This window comes from Meles meles, chromosome 1 (genome assembly GCF_922984935.1).
Source record: "Meles meles chromosome 1, mMelMel3.1 paternal haplotype, whole genome shotgun sequence".
Classification (NCBI taxonomy): Eukaryota; Metazoa; Chordata; class Mammalia; order Carnivora; family Mustelidae; genus Meles; species Meles meles.
Genome location: NC_060066.1, coordinates 169,860,338 through 169,877,106, shown reverse-complemented (window position 1 = coordinate 169,877,106; position 16,769 = coordinate 169,860,338). Strand labels below are relative to the sequence as shown.

At 44.7% G+C, this 16,769-nt stretch overlaps 1 protein-coding gene across 2 annotated transcripts in view; it reads right to left on the bottom strand.

The window, feature by feature from the left end:
* The window catches only part of DAB1 (DAB adaptor protein 1), a 1,148,653-nt gene that overhangs the window by 939,306 nt on the left and 192,578 nt on the right, over positions 1-16,769 (bottom strand). For both annotated transcript variants that reach the window (XM_046006944.1, XM_046006943.1), the window contains exon 2: positions 638-773. The gene's annotated coding sequence lies outside the window, so the exon portion shown is untranslated. The remainder of the gene's footprint in view (positions 1-637; positions 774-16,769) is intronic.

Genomic DNA, 16,769 nt, shown 5'->3' with positions numbered 1-16,769 from the left:
CTCAGGGGAAAAAAAAAAACAGCCAGAGAGTTATGTCCCTGTCTTCCATGAGTTGCCTCTCTTTCCTGATGGATTTCCTTAAGGAATATAGATCCACAGGAGATTTATGTGTGAGCTCTGTTACCCAATAGTTAATACAACTTATTTGCCACCACTAAGCATTCACTCTCTTCCTAGAGGTCAATTCACAAGGTGCCTGCTCCCGTCAAGGGCAAGATTGATAGAGAAGCAGCTGCTGACTTGATGCCTGATGTGCATGAGGCCGGCCTCCTCTTTGTCTCTGGACTGGAAGGAGACAGGGGCCAAACTCTAAAATCATCCTTGGAACTGAAAAGTGATCTTAGATACCATTTTATCCAATCCACTGCCTGGGTACGTGACAAAGCTCAGGCCGAGATCAGGGGAAATAATTTAGAATACAGTGGTTATGAAAGGCCATTTCTCTGTGATAAAGGCAGCCCTGTCCTGGGCAAAATGAGAAAAAGAATGACAATGTTGTAAGGCTTTCATAAAGGTGAATGGGTTGGGATTTTTTTTTAATCCAAAGTGAAGTTTGTCATACTTTTATGATAGTAAGATAACTTTTCTGTATAAGACCATGACAGTTAACGCTGACTACTATCTTGAATGACCTTACCTGGGCAGGTAAATGTAGATAACACGGTGTCCTTCTCCACTGCTTTGTTGTTGTCGTCCCTTCAGTTGGCTGTTTTGCTGGTCTATAGATTTCCCAAGAGTCTGGCACTCTCTGATGTCAAGACTGAGAGCAGGAGCTGTGGAGTCAGAAAGACCCGAAGTGTTATCTTGACTCTTCTTCCAAGTTGTAGCACTTTGAAAAATTCATTTAACTTCCCTGGGTCTCTAAAATGGTCATGATAACAACAATATCTACCTTATAGGCGTGCTGCAAAGAAGACATACCGATGGCATATGGTTAGCACCGGGCCTGGCAAAAAGATGGTGGTAGTGGGGGGTTAAATAGGTTTTTCAGAATTCAGTCATGTAGATAAAATGTTTAAATGAAGAGAAAACACAGAAGGAATGAAAAAGCATTTAATTTCCCCATATGGGATTATTCCTAGATGCAGCCCGTATGCTTTGAGGACTACTGCTTTGGATTCAGACAGAATGGATTTATATGCTACTAACCTGAATCATTTTCTGGTTTACTGATTTTAAATAAGGCAGGTAACTTCTCGCAGCCTCTGTTCCCTCATGCAGTAGAATATAGCGGCCTCTTACAGAACATCAACACAGTGGGCATTTTACACACATCCCTACTTAACATACACAGCAACCTCACAAAATAGATACAATCGATTCTTGTTATTTGCAGTAATGTTCTATTAAGCTGTGGGAATAATGAGCCATTGCTCCTAAGGGAAACACAGAGTTAGGTTCCTGTGAGCCTCTGGTCACAACAATTTCATCAATTGATCAATACATATGTGGATTTATGTGTGTTTCTGTTTAAAGACACTTTATTTAATACAAAGTGGATTCATTAATACTGAAATCATGGCCAACAACACTGTAACATACTCCTGAATAAAACTTACCTAACACATGTCTTTTCTCCATAAAGCACATCACAGCCTATTTATGCTTACAAATACAAGCCGGTACTTCAGCATATACTTGGGGTTTAACCATGGAAAACCGTGAAATCACCAACAGAAAGAACAAAAATATAAAATACGTGACACTAGAATGACCTCACAAAGGATACCTGCTCATAGTAGGACCGAAGGCAGAACATTGCCTTGTGTGACCTCAGCTGGGAGTATGCATATTGGGCAACTCCTCATATTTTTGTTGATTTGTATATGTCTGCTAATGACCACAAAAGCACCACCAGTACTGAACTGGAATTACAAATAAATTTTAGTGAGCAGTTGGGTTCGCAAATTAAGAATCTGCAAAAAACAAGAATCAACTATACTGTTCCGTGCACAGAGGAGGAATCTGATCCTCCAAGAACTTACTTAATACAACTAGTTTGTGACGAAGTTGATTTGAAATTGGGTCTATATGTTTTCAAAGGATGTTTCCACATTCTTTCCATTACTAACCCTAGCAGCTTGCACTGCTTGTATCCCGGTTACCCTGCCTGTGAGACAGGAATGGTATCAACAGCTACTTCACAGAAAGATGGTGACAATCAAATTAGCTGATGCCCTTGGAAGTGCTTTGTAAACTGCAGAGCATTACAGAGATGTGAGAGTTTTATAAGTAGATTCAATTAAAGTTTCACTACCCAGTATTAAGGCTGACGATAATGAGCTCCCTGATTCTTCCACAGTTGAAACAGACCAAGATGAGAACCAGGACCTTGAGAGTCCAGGGATGGATAGCCCTTATCCCAGCAAGCAATGAGAAGCTGGTGATTCAGGCTAATTCAACACAGCCTCAGTGGGATTGCTCTTCTAGGAGTCTGAGAGCAGAAGAAGTGCGTCCAGTATATTTTAGCTAAAAGATCAAAATGCAGGCTGGAGGCACTAAAAAAAAGTGTTTCTGATGTCAAGTCCACTTATAGTTGCTGTTACAAAAATCCATCACCCAGACTACAAAAACATCAACAGAAGCAGCATCAGACAGCACTGTGGATATCGGTGAATGACGGCATTGTCTCAAAAAACCCATCTTGAAGCTGCTTGCTGTGCTTTAAGGAGGGAGAGGGCTTGGAGCCGGCTGACCCTGTTAATTATAAAAGGGTATTAAATAAAGTTGAGGCCAGACTCATCCAAAATAAGATGAGAAGAATTAACCATCTCTGATAAAGAAAAATTAGTAAAAAAGGGAGAGAAAGGACTTAAACATATTCATACCCTTTAACTCACTAATTCTACTTCAAGAATGCTAATAAAATGATCAGATTAGGGAAAATAGTAACACACAAAGATGTTCATAGTGTAGTTGTTTCCAATGTTTAGCTTTTATAAATAATGGGGAAAGGGTTTAAAAATTATGACATGCCATACCATAAATTCTAAATGTAATTAAAAATCATTTTAAGAATTTGTAATAATATGCAAAAAATATGCGGTAAGTATATTATTAAGTAAAGAAAAGAAAAACAGCAAAAGCAGGAGGCAAAAAGCATGACTCAGCTGTGTTTATGTGTGCGTTCCTAAAAATACAACAAACCGAAAATTGAAAGGAAATATACCAAATGTTAATAATCATTGATTTGTTGTTTCTGAGATTATGAGAGGTATTTATACATTTTTTTTTTGTTTCTAAGGTTTCTACCATAAATATATACCATTATTATTTTTAAGATGGGGGGTAGCAAACAGCACAATGAAAGTACAATCTAATTTGCTGTCACACTCCACACCAAAAGACTTCTTTGATGAACAGAAGCACAGATTAAACAAGATTTAGCCTGTTCATCTAACAGGTCACTGATCTGTAAAAATATCAGATGTTTTCAGATTTTTCAAATCATTTATTATTAAGCAACTAGTTGGAGTGTAGCCAACTTAATTAAACAAAGAACATGAGATGGCCCCATCCCCAGAACAGCCTCTGGGGGGCCAGGACTCTCCTCTCTTCACCTTTATACTGCCAGAACCTCAGACCTGCAACAGAGCAGGAGCTCAATAAATATGTATTGAAAGAATGAATACATTGGAAAATATGCTGCCATAAAATCACAGTTCAGGAGCCATCTGTCTTATCTTTCATTCATTCATGTACTCACACAAAGTTTTATTAAGCACTTACCCTCTCTCTCCCTCTGTGTGTGTGTGTGCGTGTGTAGGCATGGGCAACCTTCAAGATGATGTGGGACACAGAGGCAGATGAAAAATTATTAAATTTCCTTCCCTACTGACAAGCCCTTGAAATAGGCAGAGTGACTCTCCTTTAGGGACTCAACTACCCCCACCTTAAGGCTTTGCTAAGGGCAAAGGACAATCCGAGCCTGACCGACCCCCTACCCCCAACCAGGATCCTGTAAGTCTACTTTATTTATTCATTTTTATTTTTTTTAATTTATTTATTTGACAGACAGAGATCACAAGTAGGCAGAGAGGCAGGCAGAGACAGAGGAGGAAGCAGGCTCCCTCCTGAGCAGAGAGCCGTACGTGGGCTCCATCCCAGGACCCTGGGATCATGACCTGAACCAAAGCAGAGGCTTTAACCCACTGAGCCACCCAGATGCCCCTGTAAGTCGACTTTAACAATTCCTTTGGAAACTTTATCTCTAAACCTCCAAGATAGTGCCGACAATCATTTCCAAGCATATGGCCCACTATTACTGGTAATGAATAACCTTTTCCCCAGACAATAGCTAGTCCCTCAAGGTCCTAGAAACCTTGCTTCCAAAATTCCTTAGAGACTTACATCATCCCTAATCCCCTCCCCAACTTACAAGTGTATAATAGACCACTCCTCACATCCCTGGGGCAGCAGCTCTTCCTGCCCACGGGTCCTGTCCCCGTGCTTTAATAAACCACCATCTTGCACCAAAGATTTCTCAAGAATTCTTTCTTGGTCATCAGCTCCAGACCTCACCCCACAGAACCTCACCTATGTTCTAGAGCTTCATCAAAGACATGCAATGACCTGTGACATTCCTAACACATAAACAAATAAAAAAACTTCACACAGTAAGGAAGTCATGAATAAAATGCTAACGGGGTTCCCAAGAGGGAAGAATTTCTCCAGGTGGAAAGTTCCAAGAAGTCTCCCTAGAGGGCATAGGATTTGAGTGGAGTCTTGTAGGATGGATAGAACTGGGACATGAGTAAGGGAAGTAGGGAGAAGGCATTCACTGAAGTACTAACAAAAGCAAAGTCTTAAAGGCAAGAATGTCCAAGGTTTAGGGAAAACCAGAAGTGCCTTGGCTGGTGCGCTAGAGCAGGGAGACCTCAGGGAGTGGAGGGGATGCTGAAGCCAAGGGACTAGGGAGGGTTTGGAGTGTCATGTTAAGACTTGTTTTCTCCCATAGATAAAAGACACCAATGGAAAGACTGAATAAGAGAGTGCCGTGTTCAGAGAAACACTTTAAGATGATACTTGGGCGGCTCCTGGGGGGGTTCAGTAGGTTGAGCATCTGACTCTTGATTTGGGCTCAGATCATGATCTCAGGATTGTGGGATAGATCCCTGCATCTGGCTCTGCACTCAGTGGGGAGTCTTCTTGTCCCTCTCCCTCTGCACCCCCCCCACCAAATAAATAAAATCTTACAAACAAACCAAAATAAATAAATAAATAAATAAATAAATAAATAAATAAATATTAAAAAAAAAAACAAAGAAGAAGAAGAAAATACTTGGGCAAAATGGACGGGAAAAGTGTGAATGGCTGGAAATATTCAACCAGCTAAGCAGCTGGAAACCCAGCTCCTAGTTTCTTCACTCACCAGGACTCCCCGGGTCTCTGCAGCTGGATTTCTTTTAAGATGAGATTCCAGGGACCAAGGACCAAGGAGAGAAGCTTAAACCCTAGGCTCAACCACCAGCCCTACTGCTCCTCCCCATCAGAAGCAGTTGAATTGCTTTGCAAATATATGCAGATACATGCAGATAACAAAGCCATTCACATGTGCCCCAAACCTCAAAGGGAAAGGTTTGCTTTGATCAAAGCTCATAATGGGATATATCCAAGGGGCAGAAAAACAATATCCCGCTCAGCCCAAACAAGGGAAAGTTTAGATTCCAGAACAGAATGCCCGGTTTTAGTAACTGCTATCCCACTAAATACTAGGGCACATGGCTTCCTCCTTCTATTTCTCCATTTCCTGAAGTTGGGATGGCTGTAAAAGATCTTCCCTCTGCTTCAATTTTGCATGCTACAAGTATGATAAAAACGTGCGTGTGCGTGTGTGTGTGTGTGTATGTGTGTGTGTGTGTTGAATCCGATCCTCTAACCTCCTTTAAGTATGGTCCACAGGCCAGCAGCATCTGCAGCATCTGGGAGAAGGCAGAGTTTAGCGAGATTCCAGTACTAGTGAGTCAGAATGTGCGACTGAACAAGATGCCAGGTGGGCATTATAATGGGAGGAGCAGTGATCTAAGTAGCCTCAGTAACCATAATGATAAACTCCTAAAGGCCAAGACTCCTTGTTTACCTTCCTGTCCCCCAGGCGTGGTGCCTAATCAGTAATCAACACAGGCCTCTCTTCCCTCTTCTATGAAATGAGATAATAGCTATCTCAGGGGTGACAGCGTGCAGTGAACAGAATATTAAATGTAGAAGGTTCCAGCACAATGCCTGGCCTGGAGGGGGGATCCCAAGTTCCAATTCCCTCCTCACTCCTGTTCTCTGTTAAAAGCACTTGCTGAACTGTGTGTTAGTTGCTTAAGTTGAGCATTTTGTATTTTTAAAAACATCTACCTCATCTAATTCTCATGTTCAAAGAGCAGAAGTTGCCGGCTGAGCTTTACCAGTCAGAAAACCGGGAACCAGAGAGGTTAAAGGTCTTGTGCAAAGTCCCAAGGCAGTAGGGGCAGAGCTGGAATTTGAACCATCTCCCTTCCAAGCCACCCTTAACCCCACAGCCACCCTGTGTAGCATGCAGGACAGATCACACAAACACTCTGCTGAAAAATCTTCAGGGGGGTAGAATCTACATGTTTTTGCACAGCCCAGGAGGGCATGGTGTGATCTGGATATACTATTGAAGGGGCCCTCTGACCGCAACGTGGCCAGGGGCTCGGTGTGTCAGGTGGGACGATGTTGCAAAGGATCCAGGGAGAATCCTATGACCTGCCCTCTGCCTGCTTCTCCAGGCTGTTGTTTCTCACGCCTTGTTTCAATCACATTTGTCAGTCCAAGGTCATCGGCACTTTCACCTCTCCTTCCATTCACTATGGTCCCTTTCTCTGGAATGGGTTTGACTAACCCACAGTGTCAGATGGCTTCTACTGCCCCCACCCCCAAACATACCTTCCATCCTTCCACTCTGCCCTATGCCCTTTGGGGCTGATCTGTCTGGGTCATGGTGAGGGTCCTTAGGGCCTCCGGTTTCTAGCTGGGTTTGGCAGGGGATGAAAGAGAAAGAAGGGAGTGAGGTCAAGGATGTATTCCCTTGGTTCTTTCCTATAAGGTCAATGAGAGCTATCTGTATCCCTCTTGGGAAGGCTCTCTTCCCTCAAGGGGGCCAATGTTATAGGGCCTTCCAGATTCTGGTCAGTGCAGCCTCCTCTCAATGCATGGGGCCTGGGTGGTTTCAACTGAGTACCATATGCCTATATGATGTCTTTGGTTTCCTTAGACCCTCCCTTAGGGAATACACCGTCCTTCAATGATCTCGTTTTGATCGTACCCTTTGTTTCCTGTTAGGAGCCTGACTGAAACAGTCTTGATCCAGCTAAGTCCTACTGAACCTTCAGAGTAATGCAAGGGCCAGAGTCTCTGATGCCATGACACCTTCTCTCCCAGCATTTTTTACACATTACTATTAGTGTTCACGTTCTCATTGACTTCTTCAAGGACAGAGATAATATTTTTTTTTCAACTTTATAGCCTCACTATCTAGAAAGCACTCTACAGATACGTGTTAAATAGATTAATTAGGAGGGACAAAGTTGACTTCTCTTAACGCAAAGCACTTCTACCTTATGAAAATGAAGAAAATCTCTATGGGCATTTTTTTTTTTTTTTAAATATTCAAGGCATTGTTATTCTACACTTAGACTGATCTTTTTTCTTTAATCACTTAACCTGGGCTTATTCCAGGCATACTGAGACACATTTCACCCTAATTATAACCCATGCATGGTGGTGTGATATCTAGGGATGGAGTGAAATTCAAGTCTAAAATTGCTGGAAGGAATGGTGACACTTGGAATTCTTGGAAGGCCACCATGATCCCTGCCTTCCGATATGTAAAACCCCGTGTGATTCCTTACCTTTGAGTGTAGCCTGGGCCTAGTAACTTGCTTTTAACAGACAGAATACAACAACAGAGATAGAAGGTTGCTCTGGCAATTTGGTTCCTAAAGAGTGTGACTTCCATCCTGCTGGCACTCACTCACTCTCTCTGGCTCTCTCTGTGCTTACTCTGATGAACCTGCCACCATATTTCTGAGCTGCCCTATGGAGAAGCCCATGTGGTAAAGAACTGAGGGCAGCCTCCTGCCAACAGCCAGAAGAACCAAGCCCTTGGTCTCAGTGCCTGCCAGGAAATGAATCCTGCCAATAACCACTGAGTGGGCTTGAAAAATGGATTCTGCCCCAGCCAAGCCATGGGATGACTGCAGCCTCCAAAATACTACAGCTTGAGCCAGAATCCAGAACCCAGAGGACCTAGCTAAGCTGCCCCAGTTTCCCCATCTACAGAGAGTGGGAGATATTCAATGTTGTTACTTTATGCCACTAATTGTGGGATGATTTGTTATGCAATGATAGGCAACCAACTCAAGGATTTTCTCCAACTCAAGTATCAGTGGCACGGTCCTTGTTCTGGTCTGCCAGATCCCATAGTCAGAAAGGGAAAACTGGAGGGAAATAGAGACAAGGATTGAATGTTTGCAGATTATAGTTGTTCTAGCCCAGAATGATCTCTTCCCATCCCAAAGAAGAAATTTAATGATCTCATCTTCCTGGTCTTTATGTCTTTTGTTGAAAAGGTAATTTGGTTTCACAGCCCCTGGTCCTCCTCCCCCAAATGAATCCAGTTAACAATGAAAACTCAGCTTCCACTTGCTGAGTATTAGGGATTGTCTGCAAAACAGCCAACAGAAATCCTTTCCATTCCTGTATGTGCAAGCCACTGGTCCCGCCAAGAGGTAGGGTCTACCTCCCCTGGTTTAAGGGGAACCTTGTATCTTACTCTGACCAGCAGAATGTGGCAGAAGTAGCCGTGGCTTTAAGGGGCGTAGCAGCATTTATTTTCACATTCTCGAGAGCTCTGGGATATCACGTGAAGAAGTGTGATTACTCTGCTAGAGAGGGAGGGTACCTGGAGAGAAAAGCTTTAGAAGGTGGAGATTACAGTGAGAGGGGGAGAGAGAGAGAGAGAGAGAGAGAGAGAGAACACGAGCCCAGCCAGTCACCAGCCATTGTAGCCGCCCCAACTGCAGGGCCAATCACGTGAAAGAAGTGATCTGGGATCCCCCAGTCCCAGATGAATTACTCCACACAGAGCTCCTGGTGCTGACACCAGGAGGTGTCATCAGGCCCTGACAAGCCTTCCTTGACTGGAGACTCACAAGCAAATAAATGGTTGTTTTAAACCACTAAGTGTAGAGTGTTTGTTATGCAGCAATTGACAAAGAAAACTCTGAGGAACAAAGATATTCTCTGGCACCAAACTAGATTTTTCACCTGTACTCCCCTTAGTCCTTATAACACCAAACTCCGTAGGATGGATATTGCCGCCCCACTGAAGAGGAAGAAACAGAGGCCCAGAGAGACCAGGTAATTTATCCAAGGTGACTTATAATTTACCCAAAGTCACACAAATAAAGAACGAGAGAGTCGAAATTCGGATCCTCGCCATTGTAACTCTCAAATGTGTACTTCACCTTAACCCCCAAGACGGTGAGCCAGCCCACAGCAGAGGGCCACCGCTGTAATCTGTGAGAATGGCACCTCCTGGGGATTCCGAGGTCAGTAGTAAGACCCAGGCCTGGCGGTGTAAAGGAAAAACAAACCTCTTGCCCAAAGGAGAGACTCAAATCTGGTTCTCAGGGGAAGCTGCAGCTTTGGGAAAAGATACGGGCATCGCTGGGGAAAGCGGAGCCTCCTCCACTGCCGGTGGGAGTGCCAGCCGGTGCAGCCACTCTGGAAGACAGCATGGAGGTTCCTCAAAAAGTTGAAAATAGAACTACCCTATGACCCAGCAATTGCACTACTGGGTATTTACCCTAAAGATACAAATGTAGTGATCCGAAGGGGCACATGCACCTGAATGTTTATAGCAACAACGTCCACAATAGGCAAACTATGGAAAGAACCTAGATGTCCATCAACAGATGAATGGATAAAGAAGAGGTGGTATATATATAATGGAATACTATGCAGCCGTCAAAAGAAATGAAATCTTGCCATTTGCGACAATGTGGATGGAACTAGAGGGTATTATGCTGAGCGCAATAAGTCAATCGGAGAAAGACAGTTATCATATGATCTGATATGAGGAATTTGAGAGGCAGGGTGGGGGGTGGGTCATGAGGGAAGGGAGGGAAAAATGAAACAAGATGGGACCCAGGAGGGGAACAAACTGTAAGAGACTCTTAATCTCAGGAAACAAACTGAGGGTTGCTGGAGGGTGAGTGGGGGAGGGATAGGGTGGCTGGGTGATGGACATTGGGGAGGGTATGTGCTATGGCGGGTGCTGTGAATTGTGTAAGACTGATGATTCACAGACCTGCACCCCTGAAGCAAATAATACATTATATGTTTAAAAAAAAAAAAAGATATGGGCATTGCTTGGGTTCTAGTGCTGCCGACTGATAGGTCTCAAGTTCTCTGTGCCTAATGCTGGGAAAATACATGTATACACATGCTTCATTTTAAAGAGACGCTTGCTTTTGTTTGTTGCCTCCAAGCATCCCTTAGCCCATGCTAAGCAGAAAGCAGAAGAGAAGTCGCTAACAAGAGAGTGTCCTTCTGAATCCCACCCCAGGGAGAGGGCCGGGAAGCTAGGGTGGCAGGCTGTGTGCCCCAAAGGTGCCCGAACAGTAGTAACAGCAGTTAGGAAGCACTTAGCCCTTCCTCTTGTATTAACTCATTCAATCTTTCCAATAATCCCATGAGTTAGGAACAATCATCAGTCCTACTTTACAGATGAGAAAAGCGAAGGATATGTAGGTTCACGAACTTGCCCAAGGTCATGCCCCTAACTGGTAACCAGAGAGCTTGAGCCCAGGGTCAGGGGGCTCTGCATTAGCACCAATGATGATGAGACAGGGTGGCTGGCTGAGGGCCCCTGGCCACCCCAGGCTGCCCACAGGCAGGTTTGGCTCCTCCCTTCCTGGGAGTCTAAGGCCAGGTACGGTTCTTATAGGCACCACTAAATGTGACTAGTTGTTTCATTATCTACTTTATCACAATCCATCAAACACCCTTATACAAAGGCCAAATGAGTACTTTTGTCATTAAGCCAAAATATTGCAATTTTAGGCCAAAAGTTTTCTGCTACTTTTTTCCACAGTCTGCAGTAACAAAGCCTAGCAGACGACAAAGCAGTGCCCGATGCAACTGAAGTATGGCAGGGATGCGGAGAGTGGCGGGTGACAAGCTGGACAAGCAGGCAGGTAGAGATTTGTAGACCCCGGCAGGAAGAACAGATTTGTATTCAAGTATTAAGGCAGGCCATCTGTGGCAGGAGACCTCTGCTCTCTTCTGCTTCCTGGGACCCAGCGGCACCACACTTCCCAGCCTCCCTTGGAGTTAGCCACAGCCCTGAACCTGACTTCCAGCCAATGGAATGTAAGCAGAAGTGATGGGACTCATTTCCGGGTGTGGCCCGTTTAAGTTGCCCAGGCCCTCTCCTTCCTCCTGAAATGAAGCCCCCAGGGTGCCTTTGAGGGAGCAGGTGGGCTCAGAGTTCCACTTACCTCCCCTTGGATCATCTGCCTGCAGGGCTGACTCCCGGTGTTCTCTCTCTCCCAAATGGCAGCCCCCACCTCCCCCCATGTCCTCATCCGTGACCTGCCCTCAGGGTCAGAACACCCTCTGCTGACCCACACTCTGCTAGAAGTACCTGGGAAGTTCTGTCTCCCTAGATAGAGGTAGCCCTTCACCAATGAACGGGCTTAAATACTCCAGCTCTCTTCTCCTGATGGCTCAATGCTGAGCTGATCTACAGTGTCCCTAGATCTTGACCTGTGGGATTAGGCTAAAATTACCTCCTTGGGCTTTTGCTTGATATTACACACTTGCCTGATTTCCTTCCCTTCCTGGTCCTGCTTCCCCATGTTTGCATCAGTTTTTCCCATTTAAACTTTCTACTAGATCACTTTCATATGAATCCTGATTCCAGGGTCTGCTTCCAGGAAATCCAGTCTAGGGGATCTTTGAAACTATGTGTTAAGAAGGCTTGAATGACTCCATAGAGTGGGGCCGCCCTGCTGAACTTTTCATGCATTCAGCCTGTAACTCTTACGTGTGAGCTGTTGCATGGTTTTGGCTCCCTTTGCTACAGCAGCTAGTCTTCCCCAGCTGATACACTAAAAAAAAATATTAAGCAGAAGAGTGACTTCATATCTTCTATATTTACAAAATAATATATGGCTCACATACAGGAGCTAGAATGGAGGGTGGTAAGAAGCGAAATGAAGAGACCCATAAAGCAATTCTCGTAAAAGTGTAGGAGACAATCAGTTGTGGCTTCTCAGACCTGGGTGCAGGACATTTGATTGTGGACATTCCAGGACACACTTTGGAGTTAGAAATGAGATTGGCTGCTGTTAGACCGGTTAGGGGAAAGAGGAGGAATCCAGATGTCCTAAAATTCTGGATTGGTGATTACAAAGCGTGCACAAATGCAAATGATGAAGCATTCACTACCTCGGAAACTAATGATGCACTATGTAGGCTAATTGAATTTAAATTTTAAAAGTTTAAAAATAAAATAAAAAGTCTAGACAAGCGATGTATAGATCATCTCACTATCAAGTGCTGTAGGGCTCTCTTGGTCCACCTTACAAAATGTCTCTTGCTTTTCCAAAGTAAGGAAAAAAAGAGGCAATGGTGAATCAGGGGTTACCAGTCAAGCACAAAACCATGACCCCTCTTCTGGGTCCCCTCTCACCGGGGTTGACAAGCTCCCTCCTACTTTGGTTTGCAAATGGCCCTTGAAGAAAGATTTTGCCTGGTGGGGTATTATTGAAGAACCATGATTTAGCAACAGGGTATGAACTAGGGCCCTTCCACTGTGAGAGAGAGGTCTCACACAGAATCTGTAGGGTGTGCAATGATGATCAAGACGGGGTCTCTGTTTCCAAGGAGGAAATGTCCTGCCGAAAAGATGGGTAATAATCTACCCCCCACACCTCAAAGTTTAATATGCACAGAAAGTTAAATATGTATTATGGGTAATATCAGAAGGCAAAAAGATCATTTGAAACTTAATTTCAGTGCCTCCAATTTCCTGCCTTTTCCTGGGCATCACAAAAAACACTGTATACTCAGGGCTTTCTTACAGGCCCAACTGTCCCCATTTGTTTTCCTCCTTTCCACCTGGGTACCCACTAAGGGCTTCCCACAGAAACCACCCCCCACACATAGAGCTTGCTCAATTAAGCATATCTTATTTTCTGTATTTCTGATGCTTTGATGTGTGGCAGGAAGCATTCCTCCCAGGATTAGCTAATTCCTAGAGACAGTAAACAATTTTTCCTAGAGTGCACTTCTCAGATGCAAATAAACCAATCCAGATCCCATCCCTCCTTCCACCCCTCCAACACTCTAGGCCACTTCCATCTGCCTTAATCACCCCAGGGCCGAGTACTAAACAACCAGGGACAGCCCCTATGCCCAGAGCCCACTGAAATTATTCAAACTAGCCAATAATATACCTGCTTAGCCTCCTCGAGTTCTTTCCTACAGAATTCACAATGAAGGCTCTGGCCCAGGGTTCCCCCATTCCCTCTGCCTCCTGACCAAGCCTGGAGCTTCCATATGGACCCTGTGAACTGCTGTGACCCCTCCTCCGGGGATCTGTGAGCAATAAACTATGAACGACCATCATCTCCTGATCTGGTGGCTTTGCCATACCTAAATAATAATAAAAACTATATTTTAAAATACGTGTCCCCAGCTCAGAGCCCTCTATCTCATTCCATATCCCCCACACTATTCCTTTCCTCTGGGAGCTTAGTGTCTGAGATGCATGCCCTATCCTAGTCCCTTGTTTGGAATCTATGAGATGCACAGTAGCACATAGTGAAAAGTCTGGTTGTCAGAGTTGGAATGCCTACGTAACCCAGGGAAGTTCCTTCGGCCTCACTAGGCCACATCTTCCTCTTCTTCATATAGTAAAAGTGCCCATTTCAAATGTGTACTGTGAATGAGGCAGTGGATGTGAAGTGCTAAGAACAGAGCCTGGGACGTAAAAAGAATTCAATAACTTGTCAGTGATCGCCACCGACCACATGCATGGGGAGCAAAGAACGGTAACAAAATTAGCAGGGGCATCTAAAATGTTACCTATTGCCTCACCAATGCCTTCCGCACACATAGACTGAGGGATGGGCAGCGGGGAGGAATGATTGCATATTCATAAGCACCTCCAACCAAATTAATTGATAGGGTACGATAGTAATAAAAAGAATTAATTTCCATTTTAATAACTTCGCATGCTACATGTTAAGTATAGATCCATATTACTAGTGGTCACACAATTTCCCCTTTGCATCTGTTCCATGTTGATTATGATGTCAGGAAAGCAAAAGTTAAATCCCTTTTTAAGGAAGGAAAAAAAAGCTAATTTAATAACATTACAATCCTGTTGAAAGCAGGATTAAATCTTAATAAGGGTGGAAGGATGTTGTGTTTCATGTCTGTTCCTCTTGAAGCCCCGGCAACTTGTTCGGGGCTGGAGACCGCGTTGTCAGAGGACTTCACAGCCCACCCCAGCCTCATCCCCCAGCTTCTGGACGCGGCAGCAATCTCTGGCGCTGCTGACACCTTCGTTTTCACATCTCCCTTCCTGGTTCTTTTCCTCATTAAAGCAGCTTGATTCTGTAATTTCTACCAGTACAGATGAAGAGAAAATGACTCCCAACTTTTACTTTGACCTTATAAAACTATGTAATTGGTACAGAACCTTCAGGCTAAATGAGTTTCCTTTGGACGGAGAACCCCGGTCAGAAGAATCACAGAGTTAAAAATATGCCACATGTCCAAGTAGAAGTAGCTCACAAACTGATGTTCTGTTTGCCTGTATGGAAACTCGGGTCCAACGCCGATCTCATGGAAGTCTAGTGTTTTATTTATTCATTTTTTTGCTCTTAAAAATAAATCGAATAGCCCAAAGTGCAACAAAAAAGCATCCATCTCAATTCTCTCTTGTTTCACCAAATCTCACAATTCTTGAGAGAATCCTCAGAACCCACAGAAACTGTGGCTAAGTTCCTAAGAATTGCATCTGGGGCCCAAAGAGCAGCCCCGGTGTGATGCACGCTCTCACCTGTCCCTGCTTCGTCACACCTATGGGCCAGTTATACATTACAGTTTCCCCAGACAGGCCACACTGGGCCCTAGTTCTGCATCTTCACACTGGCAGGCCTACATATCTGGAATATTCTCTCCTACTAATCCTTCTGCCAAACTCCCACTCCACCTTTCAGAGTTAGCTCTGGTAGAGTCTTCTCTCTCTCTCTCTCTCTCTTTTAAAGATTTTATTTATTTATTTGACAGAGAGAGAGAGGTCACAAGTAGGCAGAGAGGCAGGCAGATAGAGAGAGGGGGAAGCAGAGAGCCTGATGTGGGGCTCAATCCCAGGACCCTGAAATCATGACCTGAGCTGAAGGCAGAGGCTTAACCCACTGAGCCACCCAGGCCCCCCTCCAGTGTCTTCTCTTATGAAGCCCTTAGTACCTTCCTCCCTTGATGATCCCGGGCAGAGGCTCTCTATGCTCTTGGAATCTTGACCAACCTGCATTTAGAGTGGTCCAACTACTGCAGGGATTAACTTCCTTGTCTCTTGTACATGGCGACCAATGAGGGTAGAGCACATTCTTCCATCGTTTCCCTACACGGCACCTAGAACAACGCTCAGCGTGTCTCAGCTTATGTCTGTAGAATGACTAGTGAGAACCTAACTTGCGTGGTGCTTATTATACATCAGCCACAGCTCTCGATCGTACCCCACCCATATACATTCATGTGAGCCCTCCAATCCCAAGCCGCTCTTCCCACCATCCTCATGTTCAGTTGTAGGACCTGAGGCATCGGGGGGAGATGTAACCTGCCCAAGGTCACGCAGCTAACAAGTGTCAATGCATACTGTGAATTCCAGTTCAGGCAGTCTGTCTGCAGAACACAGACCTTTAAATGCCCCCCACCCCTGCTCTGAGACAATCCCCAGGATTTTCAACTCAGCCTCCTCTAATGTGCTAGGACCGGTGCTGGCGTTTCTTGTGCTCCAGACTGTGAAGGACTTGCAGGCGGCATTGGGGCTGGGGAGGAGTGAATGCTCTGCTCAACGAGCCCCTCTCCGGAGAGGCACAGCATGCCTGGCACTGAAGTCTGACTGCTGGGTGGTCTACCAGGCAGCTCTGCTAATCAAAGGGCTCATGTCCCACACCAACCTCCCAGCTGAGGCTGTTTAAATGCCCACATGGTTGGACCTTTGGATGGTTGATAAATTATAGAAGGTACAAGTATTCCTCCTCCTCTGCTAAGGATCTTCGTTATCGGCCGTCACAGGGCAGATCAGTTCTGCACAGGAAGAACGTTTGCTTGTTAAGCTGAGGCCCGGTCACAGATGGCTGCTGAGTTAAGGGGCAAAGGACTAAAATGAGAGGGCCACACATACAGAGATGCTGGCTCCTTTAATGGCCCTCTAATAAAAGCCCCGTTGGACTTGTTGCCAACAACCTTGGAAGCATGCTCCTACTTGGGCATGCTAAGGCAGATCCGACTTACCGACAGTATCTTAACAGTACCGTATTTAATAAACAGAGGCTTTTGTGGTTGTTGTTGTTTATTGTTTTAAGATTTTATTTGTAAGTAAACATGGGACTCAAACTCACAACCCCAAGATCAAGAGTCACATGCTTCACCGATTGTTCCAGCCAGGGACTCCCATAGGGAAGCTTTTAAAATGTTTTGTTATTATTTTTTTAAATCTCCAATTGTTCAGA